The sequence below is a fragment of the Bos indicus x Bos taurus genome, chromosome X, assembly GCF_003369695.1.
Source record: "Bos indicus x Bos taurus breed Angus x Brahman F1 hybrid chromosome X, Bos_hybrid_MaternalHap_v2.0, whole genome shotgun sequence".
In the NCBI taxonomy this organism is placed as follows: domain Eukaryota; kingdom Metazoa; phylum Chordata; class Mammalia; order Artiodactyla; family Bovidae; genus Bos; species Bos indicus x Bos taurus.
In genome coordinates this window covers 135,911,824-135,923,425 of record NC_040105.1, presented here as the reverse complement: position 1 = coordinate 135,923,425, position 11,602 = coordinate 135,911,824, and the positions used below count along the sequence as shown (strand labels likewise).

At 37.0% G+C, this 11,602-nt stretch overlaps 1 non-coding gene across 1 annotated transcript; it reads right to left on the bottom strand.

The window, feature by feature from the left end:
• Positions 1–370: 370 nt before the first annotated feature.
• On the bottom strand, positions 371–443 carry TRNAE-UUC. Its single transcript has one exon. It is a non-coding gene; the product is annotated as a tRNA-Glu (tRNA).
• Between the last annotated feature and the right edge of the window lie 11,159 nt (positions 444–11,602).

Genomic DNA, 11,602 nt, shown 5'->3' with positions numbered 1-11,602 from the left:
CAATCCATGAGCATGGTATAGCTCTACATTTGTATAGGTTTTCTCTCATTATCCTAGCAAAATCTTAGTTTTCAGTGTACCAATGATCTTGAATCTGCACATCTTTTGTTAAATTGAAATAACCTTCTGGGTTTTCATTATTATTTATTAATATGGAAAACTATATCATTCAATATTCAAATATTAATGAAACTTTCATCTCTAGGATAAATCCAGTTTGAGGATATATTGTCTATTTAATATTATTTTCTGTATTTGATTTGCTAATATTTTATTAATGATTTTTAAGGCTGTGCTCAAGAAGAATGTTGGTCTATAGTTTTCTTTTTTTCGCTTTTTCAGCTGTGCCATGCAGCTTGTGGTGTCTTAGATCCCTGACCAGGGACTGAACCTGGGGCCACAGCAGTGAAAGTGCTGAGTCCTAAACACTGGACCACCAGGGAAGTCCCTGTAGTTTTCTTTTCTATTAATGTTGTTGTCTGGCTTTGGTATAAAGGTAATATTGAGCTCCTAGAATGAGTTGAAAGCTGTAACTCACATCCCTTATTTTCTGTGAAAAAAATGCCCTTATTTTCTGTGAAAAAATGATAGGCTTGGCATCATTTCTTCCTTCAGTTCAGTTCAGTTCAGTCGCTCAGTTGTGTCTGACTTTTTGGGACCCTATGGACTACAGCACACCAGGCTTCCCTGTCCATCACCTCCTGGAGTTTACTCAAACTCATGTCCATAGAGTCAGTGATGCCTTCTAACCATCTCATCCTCTGTAATCCCTTTCTCCTCCTGCCTTCAATCTTTTCCAGCATCTGGGTCTTTTCAAGTGAGTCAGTTCTTCCCATTAACTAGCCAAAGTATTGGACTTTCAGCTTCAGGATAAGTCCTTCCAATGAATATCCAGAACTGATTTCCTTTAGGTTGGACTGGTTAGATCTCCTTAGAGTCCAAAGGACTTTCAAGAGTATTCTCCAACACCATAGTTCAAAAACATCAATTCTCCGGCACTCAGCTTTCTTCACAGTCCAACTCTTATATCCATCCATGACTACTGGAAAAACCACAACTTTAACTAGATGGACCTTTGTTGGCAAAGTAATGTCTCTGCTTTTTAATATGCTGTCTAGGTTGATCATAGCTTTTCGTTCAAGGAGCAAGCCCCTTTTAATTTCATGGCTGCAGTCACCATCTGCAGTGATTTTGGAGCCCCAAAAATAAAGTCTCTCACTGTTTCTGTTGTTTCCCCATCTATTTACTGTGTGATAAAACCAGATGCCATGATCTTAGTTTTCGGAATGTTGAGTTTTAAGCTAACTTTGTCACTCTGCTCTTTCACTTTCATCAAGAGGCTCTTTAGTTCTTTTTTGCTTTCTGCCATAAGGGTGGTGTCATCTGCATATCTGAGGTTATTGATATTTCTCTCAACAATCTTGATTCCAGCTTTTGCTTTATGTAGCCCAGCATTTTGTAATAATGTACTCTGCATATAAGTTAAATAATCAAGGTGACAATATGCAGCCTTGATGTACTCCTTTCCTGATATGGAACCAGTCTGTTGTTCCATGTCCAGTTCTATCTGCTTCTGGACCTGCACACAGATTTTTCAAGAGGCAGGTCAGGTGGTCTGGTATTCCCATCTCTTTCAGAACTTTCCACAGTTTGTTGTGATGCACACAGTCAAAGGCTTTGGCATAGTCAATAAAGCAGAAGTAGATGTTTTTCTGGAATTCTTGCTTTTTTGATGATCCAGTGGATGTTGGCAATTTGATCTCTGGTTCCTCTGCCTTTTCTCAATCCAGTTTGGACATCTGGAAGTTCATGGTTCACGTATTGTTGAAGCCTGGCTTGGAGAATTTTGAGCATTGCTTTGGTAGAGTGTGAGATGAGTGCAATTGTGCAGTAGTTTGAACATTCATTCGCATTGCCTTTCTTTGGGATTGAAATGAAAACTGACCTTTTCCAGTTTTCATTTCTTCCTTAAGTATTTTAAATAATTTACCTGTGAAGCAACTTGGTTATGGAGTTTTGTTTGTAAGAATGTTATAAATTATGAATTCAGTTTCATTGATAGATATGACTATCCAAATTTTCTAATTTTTATGTCAGTTTAGTTATTTAAGTGATTTCTAGAAGTGTGTTTATTTCATCTAAGTTGTCAAATTTATTGTTATAAATTTTTAATAATCTCATCATTATTTTAAATTCCATATGATTGATAATGGTACTCTCTCTTTTATTGCTCATATATCTAATTTGTTTTCTTTCATTGACTAAAGGTTTTCTTTCAATTAACTAGAGGTTCACCAGTTTATGCATATTTTCAAAGAACCTGTGTTTGTTTTCATTAAATTTTCTCTATTTTCTGTTTTCTAATTCACTGATTGCAATTCTTAAATTTATTTCCTTTTTTCTTTTTACTCTGGTTTAACTCGCTGTTTTATTTCTTTATTTTTAGCTTTATGAGATGGCAGTTTAGACAGCATATTTTAGACTTTTGAAAAAAAGCATTTAATGCTATAAATTTCTTGCTAAGTATTGTGCTATCTGCATTCTACAAATTCTGATATGTTGTGATTTCATTTTCATTCAACTCAAAGCTTTTTCTAATTGCCTTGTAAATTTTTCTTTGGCCGATGATTTATTTCAAAGTATGTTTTTTAGTTTATAGGCATTTCAAATATTTTCAGATATCTTTTTAGTATTAATTTCTAATTTGATATTTCTGTTTTCAGCAAACATATACTATATAATACGAATTTAGATTTATTTAGATTTGCTGGTTTAGCATATGGTCTGTTTTAAAATTTTTTATTGAAGTATAGTTGATAAATAATAAGTTACAGGTGTATAGTAAAGTGGTTTACCATTTTTAATATTTATGCTTCATTTATAGTTATTATAAAATATTTGCTATATTCCCCACATTGTACAATATATCCTTATAGCTTATTTTATACCTAATAATGATGGTCATTTTTTAAAAAAACTATTTGCACTATCATGAAGTGAATACTTAACGATCTTTTTCACAAAGATGACCTGAAAAGTCTCATCAAATTCCTTTTGAAGAGATTTACTTTGAACAACCAATCAGAAAAATAATCTGACAGACTTTTAGTGTACCAGTGTTGGCTTCTAGGGGTCTCCATTTATTTTTCTAAGTGATCGTGAATCCTCATATTAATAATATAGAATAGTGCTAAAGATTGAGGTCAGTCTTTCCAGACATTCTTAAATTTTTGATAAAGTGACATTCTGAATCTGGTAGCATCATTCCCCTTTTTCCTCTAGTCCTCAACAGTCACTGATAGAGGTCTATTCAGCCTCTGTAATTTATGTAAATATTTTAAAAATACCAGGTAGATTTATATTCATTTTGACCATTAAGGAGAGCCACCCTCAACAAAGGAGGCTGAATGCAAAGCTGGGCAGTGTGTTTTTCTGGTTCTAAGAGGTTCCGAATCATTCCCAAATTATCTTCTTTTTTCAAACTATGCTTCTTTTGGAGAGTTGGACATATACTTCTCTCCTTGTTACAGATGGGAACACAGTCCTACTATTAATTATGGGAATTTATCTATCTCTCAGGTATGACAGAACAGAAAGAAAGACTTAACAAGGGTGATCACTTCCAAACACCCTGTTGAAAGGAAAAGACCTGTTCAAGTGATAATTGTGACACTCCTAGTTGTGAAATCTCAACTACATTACCTTCTCCACAGTTTGATTTTCTTTTCCGTGAATGCAGGGTAACAATACTTACTTACTTTGCAAGGATATCATGAGAGTTAAAGGTTACTTATATAGAATGTTTTGCATATACTAGATGTTCAATAATAGTAGCTCCTATCAGTATTATCACCATCTATTGACTCTTAGAAGAAATGGAGTAGCTGTCATAGTCAACAAAAGAGTCCAAAATACAGTACTTGGATGCAATCTCAAAAATGACAGAACAATATCTGTTCGTTTCCAAGGAAAATCATTCAATATCACAGTAATCCAAGTCTATGCCCCAACCAGTAATGCTTAAGAAGCTGAAGTTGAACGGTTCTATGGAGATCTACAAGACCTTCTAGAACTAACACCCCAAAAAGATGTCCTTTTCATTATAGGGGACTGGAATGCAAAAGTAGGAAGTCAAGAGATACCTGGAGTAACAGGCAAATTTGGCCTTGGAGTACAAAAGAAGCAGGGAAAAGGTTAACAGAGTTTTGCCAGAGAATGCACTGGTCATAGCAAACACCCTCTTCCAACAACACAAGAGAGGTCTCTATGCATGGACATCACCAGATGGCCAACACCAAAATCAGATTGATTATATTCTTTGCAGCCAAAGATGGAGAAGCCTTATAGAGTCAGCAAAAACAAGGCTGGGAGCTGACTATGGTTCAGATCATGAACTCCTTATTGCCAAATTCAGACTTAAATTGAAGAAAGTGGGGGAAAACCACTAGACCAAGTATGACCTAAATCAAATCCCTAACAATTATACAGTAGAAGTGAGAAATACATTCAAGGGACTAGATCTGATAGAGTGCTTGAGGAACTATGGATGGAGGTTCGTGACACTGTACAGGAGACAGGGATCAAGACCATCCCCATGAAAAAGAAATGCAAAAAAGCAAAATGGCTGTCTGAGGAGGCCTTACAAATAGCTGTGGAAAGAAGAAAAGTGAAAAGCAAAGGAGAAAAGGAAAGATATACCCATTTGAATGCAGAGTTCCAAAGAATAGCAAGGAGAGATAAGAAAGCTTTCCGCAGCAATCAGTGCAAAGAAATAGAGGGGGAAAAAAAGAATGGGAAAGACTAGAGATGTCTTAAAGAAAATTAGAGATACCAAGGGAATATTTCATGCAAAGATGGGCTCAATAAAGGATTAAATGGTAGGGACCTAACAGAAGCAGAAGATACTAAGAAGAGGTGGCAAGAATACACAGAAGAACTGTACAAAAATGATCCTCATGATGCAGATAATCACAATGGTATGATCACTCACCTAGAGCCAGACATCCTGGAATGTGAAGTCAAGTGGGCCTTAGGAAGCATCGCTACGAACAAAGCTAGTAGAGGTGATGGCATTCCAGCTGAGCTACTTCAAATCCTAAAAGATGATGCTGTGAAAGTGCTGCACTCTATACGTCATCAAATTTGGAAAACTCAGCAGTGGCCACAGGACTGGAAAAGGTCAGTTTTCATTTTAATCCTGAAAAAAGGCATTGCCAAAGAATGCTGAAACTACCACACAATTGTACTCAACTCACACACTAGTAAAGTAATGCTCAAAATTCTCTAAGTCAGGCTTCAATAAGATGTTAACTGTGAACTTCCAGATGTTCAAGCTGGTTTTAGAAAAGGCAGAGGAACCAGAGATCAAATTGCCAACATCCGCTGGATCATCAAAAAAGCAAGAGAGTTCCAGAAAAACATCTATTTCTGCTTTATTGACTATGCCAAAACTTTGACAGTGTGGATCACACCAAACTGTGGAAAATTCTGAAAGAGATGGGAATGCCAGAACACCTGACCTGCTTCTTGAGAAATCTGAATGCAGGTCAATAAGCAACAGCTAGAACTGGACATGAACAACAGACTGGTTCCAAATAGGAAAAGGAGTATGTCAAGAATGTATATTGTCACCCTGCTTATTTAACTTATATTCAGAGTACATCATGAGAAAAGCTGGGCTGGAGGAAGCACAAGCTGGAATCAAGATTGCCGGGAGAAATATCAATAACCTCAGATATGCAGATGACACCACCCTTATGATAGAAAGTGAGAAGAACTAAAGAATCTCTTGATGAAAGTGAAAGAGTAGAGTGAAAAAGTTGACTTAAAGCTCAACATTCATAAAACAAAGATCATGGCATCTGGTCCCATCACTTCATGGCAAATAGATGGAGAAACAGTGGAAACAGTGTCAGACCTTATTTTTTTGGCCTCCAAAATCACTGCAGACAGTGACTGCAGCCATGAAATTAAAAGATGTTTACTCCTTGGAAGAAAAGTGTTGACCAAACTAGACAGCATATTAAAAAGCAGAGACATTACTTTGCCAACAAAGGTCCATCTACTCAAAGCTGTGGTTTTTCCAGTAGTCATGTATGGATGTGAGAGTTGGACTATAAAGAAAGCTGAGCACTGCAGAATTGAAGCTTTTGAACTATGGTGTTGGAGAAGACTCTTGAGAGTCCCTTGGACTGCAAGGAGATCCAACCAGTTCATTCTAAAGGAGATCAGGTCTGGGTGTTCTCTGGAAGGACTGATGTTGAAACTGAAACTCCAATACTTTGGCCACCTGATGCGAAGAGCTGACTCATTGGAAACGACTCTAATGCTGGGAGGAATTGGTTATGTCTTGACACAACCACAGTATTTGACACAATTGATTTTCTCTATTCCCAAATCTACTTCTTCTCAGTAAATGACATCTTCAGTTTTATAAGACTTCCCTGGTGGCTCAGACAGTAATGCGTCTGCCAACAATGCGGGAGACTCTGGTTCGACCCCTGGGTCGGGAAGATCCTCTGGAGAAGGAAATGGAAACCCACTCCAGTACTCTTGTCTGGAAAATCCCATGGATGGAGGAACATGGTAGGCTACAGTCCATGGGGTCGGAAAGAGTCGGACATAACTGAGCGACTTCACTTTCACTTTCTTTCTTTTCAGTTCTATGGTTACTTAAGTAAAAAACTTTATAGTCATCTTTGATTTCTCACTTTCTTTTTCAGCCCATCAGTTCAGTTCAGTCGCTCAGTCATGTCCGAATCTTTGCGACCCCATGAATCACAGCATGCCAGGCCTCCCTGTCCATCACCAACTCCTGGAGTTCACTCAGACTCATGTCCATCGAGTCAGTGATGCCATCCAGCCATCTCATCCTCTGTCATCCCCTTCTCCTCCTGCCCCCAATCCCTCCCAGCATCAGAGTCGTTTCCAATGAGTCAACTCTTCGCATGAGGTGGCCAAAGTACTGGAGTTTCAGCATTAGCATCATTCCTTCCAAAGAAATCCCAAGGCTGATCTCCTTCAGAATGGACTGGTTGGATCTCCTTGCAGTCCAAGGGACTCTCAAGAGTCTTCTCCAACACAGCAGTTCAAAAGCATCAAATCTTTGGTGCTCAGCTTTCTTCACAGTCCAACTCTTACATCCATACATGACCACTGGAAAAAGCATAGCCTTGACTAGACGGACCTTTGTTGGCAAAGTAATGTCTCTGTTTTTCAATATGCTATCTAGGTTGGTCATAACTTTCCTTCAAAGGAGTAAGCGTCTTTTAATTTCATGGCTGCAGTCACCATCTGCAGTGATTTTGGAGCCCCCAAACATAAAGTTTGCCACTGTTTCCACTGTTTCCCCATCTATTTCCCATGAAGTGATGGGACCAGATGCCATGATCTTGGTTTTCTGAATGTTGAGCTTTAAGCCAACTTTTTCACTCTCCTCTTTCACTTTCATCATGAGGCTTTTTAGTTCTTCTTCACTTTCAGCCCATATCTTACAAATATTTGCATATCCTGTTGGTTTTGCCTTCCAAAGATAATATAATTGAACATCTCACTATCTCTACTGTGCACACTCTTTTCCAAGTCATCATTATTTCTCATCTTGATTTCTGTATTAGCATCTTAACCTTGCTACTTCTACCTTTTCCACCATAATCTAGTGTTATTATGGTAGTCAAATAATGCCATTTCTATTCTGAACACATTTAATAGCTTTTCATAACGATGAAAACAAAGCCATGCCCAACCTGGCTCCTTTTAATTTTCTGACATCTCCTGTTATTCTTCCTCTCCCCTCATTCTAATTCAGGCACATGGGCCAATATATGTCTCCTTAGGCATACCTGGCACACTCCTGTCACAAGGCCTTTGCCCTTGTGTTTCCCTCTTCCTGAATACAGAAAAATGCATACCTAGTGCTCTTATCTCCTTCAGCTGTTTGTTCAAATGCACCTTCTCAGTGAAGCTTTCCTTATCTATGTTATTTTACATTTCAATCTTCAACTTTTGACTCTGTCAACTCTTTGCTTTATTATTCTCTCTAGCACTCATTAGCATCTGACTGTCTATTTTCAGAGAAGGCAATGGCACCCACTCCAGTACTCTTGCCTGGAAAATCCATGGGCAGAGGAGCCTGGTAGGCTGCAGTCCATGGGGTTGCTAAGAGTCGGACACGACTAAACGACTTCACTTTCACCTTTCACTTTCATGCATTGGAGGAGGAAATGGCAACCCACTCCAGTGTTCTTGCCTGGAGAATTCCAAGGGCGGGGAAGTCTGGTGGGCTGCCGTCTATGGGGTCGCACAGAGTCGGACACGACTGAAGCGACTTAGCAGCAGCAGCAGCAGCAGCAACTGTCTATTTCACATGTGTATGTGGTAATTGTGTCTCCTTCTTCTGGAATATAAGTCCAGAAGCTTGAAGATTCTTGTTTGCTTTATTCCTAGCTGCATTTTCATTGTTTAGAATAATACCTAACTTACAGTTGTCGTTCAGTTGCCAAGTCCTGTCAGACTCTTTGTGACCCCATAGAAGCATGCCATGTTTCCCTGTCCTTCATTGTCTTCTAGAGTTTGTTCATTGAGTTAGTGAAGCCATCCAACCATCTCATCCTCTGTCACCCCCTTCTCCTCCTGCCCTCCATCTTTCTCAAAGAGCTGACTCATTGGAAAAGACAGTTGGTGCTTCTTAAATACTTGTTGAATAACAAAATATTGTCCTAGTGTTACCTGGTTTTCCTCTTTTTTCCCCAGGATAAAGTAATCAGCGTGTTAGTTGCTCAGTTGTGTCTGACTCTTTGCAACCCCATGGACTGTAGCCCACCCGGATCCTCTGTCCATGGGATTCTCCAGGCAAGAATACCGAAGTGGGTTGCCATTTCCTACTCCAGGGAAAATAATCAGTAGTAACATGTAAAATTTCTGAATTATTGTACCATTTTCACCTATATCTTCTTAAAAGAGTTCAATTTACATATAGTAAAAATTTCCCTGTTAATTGTGAAGTTCTGAGAATTCACAGACATGTAAGTTGTGTAACCACCACCACAATCAAGATAGAACAATAGTATTATCTCCAAATTTTCCCTGTGTCCTTTTGCAGTGTATTCTTCCTCCATATCCCCAACACATGGTGACTAGTGTTTTTGTTTCTATTTTATATCTATGGTTTTGTTTTTCCAACAATCTCATAAATAGAATCATGATGTATGTAGCTTTTAGACTCTGGTTTCTTTCATTTAGCCTAATTAGAGACACATCTCAGTTATTTCATTTATTAGTAATTTGTTCTTTTTATTGATGAGTGGTATTCCATTCTGTTGGACAGATGAGCCACAATTTGTTTATCCATTTCCCAGCTGAAAACTATTTGTGCTGTTTTCATATTTTGTTGATTACTAATAAACACTCATGTGTGGATTTTTGTGCAAATTTAAGTTTTTATTTCATTTGTGTGAACACTTAAGAGTGGGGTTTATGGGTTATGTGGTAAGTTTATGTTTAAGTGCATATGAAGTTTCCACTTGGAAAAATATTTGCAGTCCATCCAATGAATAGGAGTTATAGTTACTTCATATCCTTTCATTTGGTATTGTCAGTTTTTTTTAAAGCTGTGACCCTATGGACTGCCAGGCTCTGCTCTCCATGGGATTCTCCAGGTAAGAATACCAGAGTGGGTTGCTGTGCCCTCCTCCAGGGGATCTTCCTGACCCAGAGATGGAACCTATGTCTCTTAAGTAGTCTCCTGCATTGGCAAGCAGGTTCTTTATCACTAGCACTACCTGGCAATTTCCTTAACCATTAATGATGTTGAGCATGATTATATATGCTTATTTCCCATCCATATATCTTTAGTGAAGTAATTGTTCACATCTCTTCTCTTTTTAAATTGTGTTGTTGATTTTTCTTTTTCTGAATTTTGAGTGACCTTTATAAATTTTGGGTACAAGTCCTTTATCAGATTTATGATTTGGAAAATATTTTCTCTTAGTCTGTTGCCTGTCTTCATTCTTCTAACATGACTTTCAAATAGCATATATTTCTAATTTTGGTAAAGTCTAATTTATCATTCTTTTTTTTTTTTTTAAGGATTGAGCTTTGGTGTTATATCTGAGAAATATTTGCCTAAGCCAAAGTCAAAAAGTTTTCTCTAAGCTTTCTCTTAGAAGTCAATTTTAAGTGTTTTGATTTAATTGAATTTTTATGGAAGCATATGAATCTTTGAGCTGAATGTGGCTTATGGGCTGTATTTTGTAACCTTTAGTCTATGGTTTAATCTGGAAGCCATCAATAGGGAAAAGAATCCAACAACTCTCTTTCCTAGGGCAATCAAATAATGACCTCAAAAGCAAGTACTTTTAAAACAGTACATGTTTTTACTTTTAGAATATACCTTAAAATATTTAACAACTAAAATCATAGAATGTGCACTTTTGTACCATGATTTATACATTGGGAGAAAAGCATTCAAAATCTAAATATAAATTAAGCTAACTAATAATCAGAAAGACAGGTTTATTTTATAAATATGGCTTATATTTCTAAAAATATAGTTTTATACTTGAGTTATTTTTCAGTATTGTTTTTTTAGTACTGTCCAAGTTTGTTTTGAATTACCATTTTATATGGATTATTTTATTGTTAACTTTTATTTTCCCCCAAATTGAAAAATGCCATTCTATGTATCAAATGCATATAACAGTTTTCTCTTATAAAACAGATTTAAAAATCATTCAATGAAGGCATCAGTCACTACAGAGGTGATAGAAATAATAAAGCTTCTGATATTAGTTATATAGATACATGATAACAGGGGAGAGAAGATTGTAACTACAATTAGACAGTAACTCCATTGTTCACATTCCTCACTATGGAGTTAATGACTAGCTCCAGGGTCCATGAAAAGCAGGGAGCGAATGGTGTTTAATGATCCAATAAGTCATTAAGTGCCTAAAAAGGAACCACAATGTCAGGTATCATTGCCCTTATGAATGTACGCTGCTACAAGAATAACATTTGAAGTTTACTTGCGCATACATTTCCATGTTAATATAACTCATTCTGTTGGAAAAAATAAAAAAAAATATTTCTGGAGCTCTGATCTGTCTGTTGGCATTTTTGTCCCTCACTTATAATAAACCAACCAGTTTCACTGGGATTAAAGTGTCATCTTTATAATTAAATTTTAGGCGACACAGCAAAATCAGTAATGAATCTGAGCTAGTAGAAACGCTGCTTTCAAATGTTAAAGGACTAAAATTTAATTTTAAACATGCTCCAGAGATCTGAAAGATATATTTTATTTGAGAGGGCAAATAATGAGAAGTTTAAAATGTAGGCATCTTAAAGTAAAGAGTAATTAATCAGACAGAGATAGCCATCCAGTCATAATAAATCAGTTCCTCCTTTACCGACCTCTTATTTCTCAGCTATCTTTTAGGGGAATGAGAGACAATTCTACTTCAGTTTAGACTAGATTTGGAAGTGGATCAAATAAGGTAGTTCAGTATGTCTTGAATGTGACAAAATGATTAATACTGTGTTTATTGTTCCAAGAATGGGAAGTTGTGATCTAATTAGAATTTATAGCCTGCTATATACATTA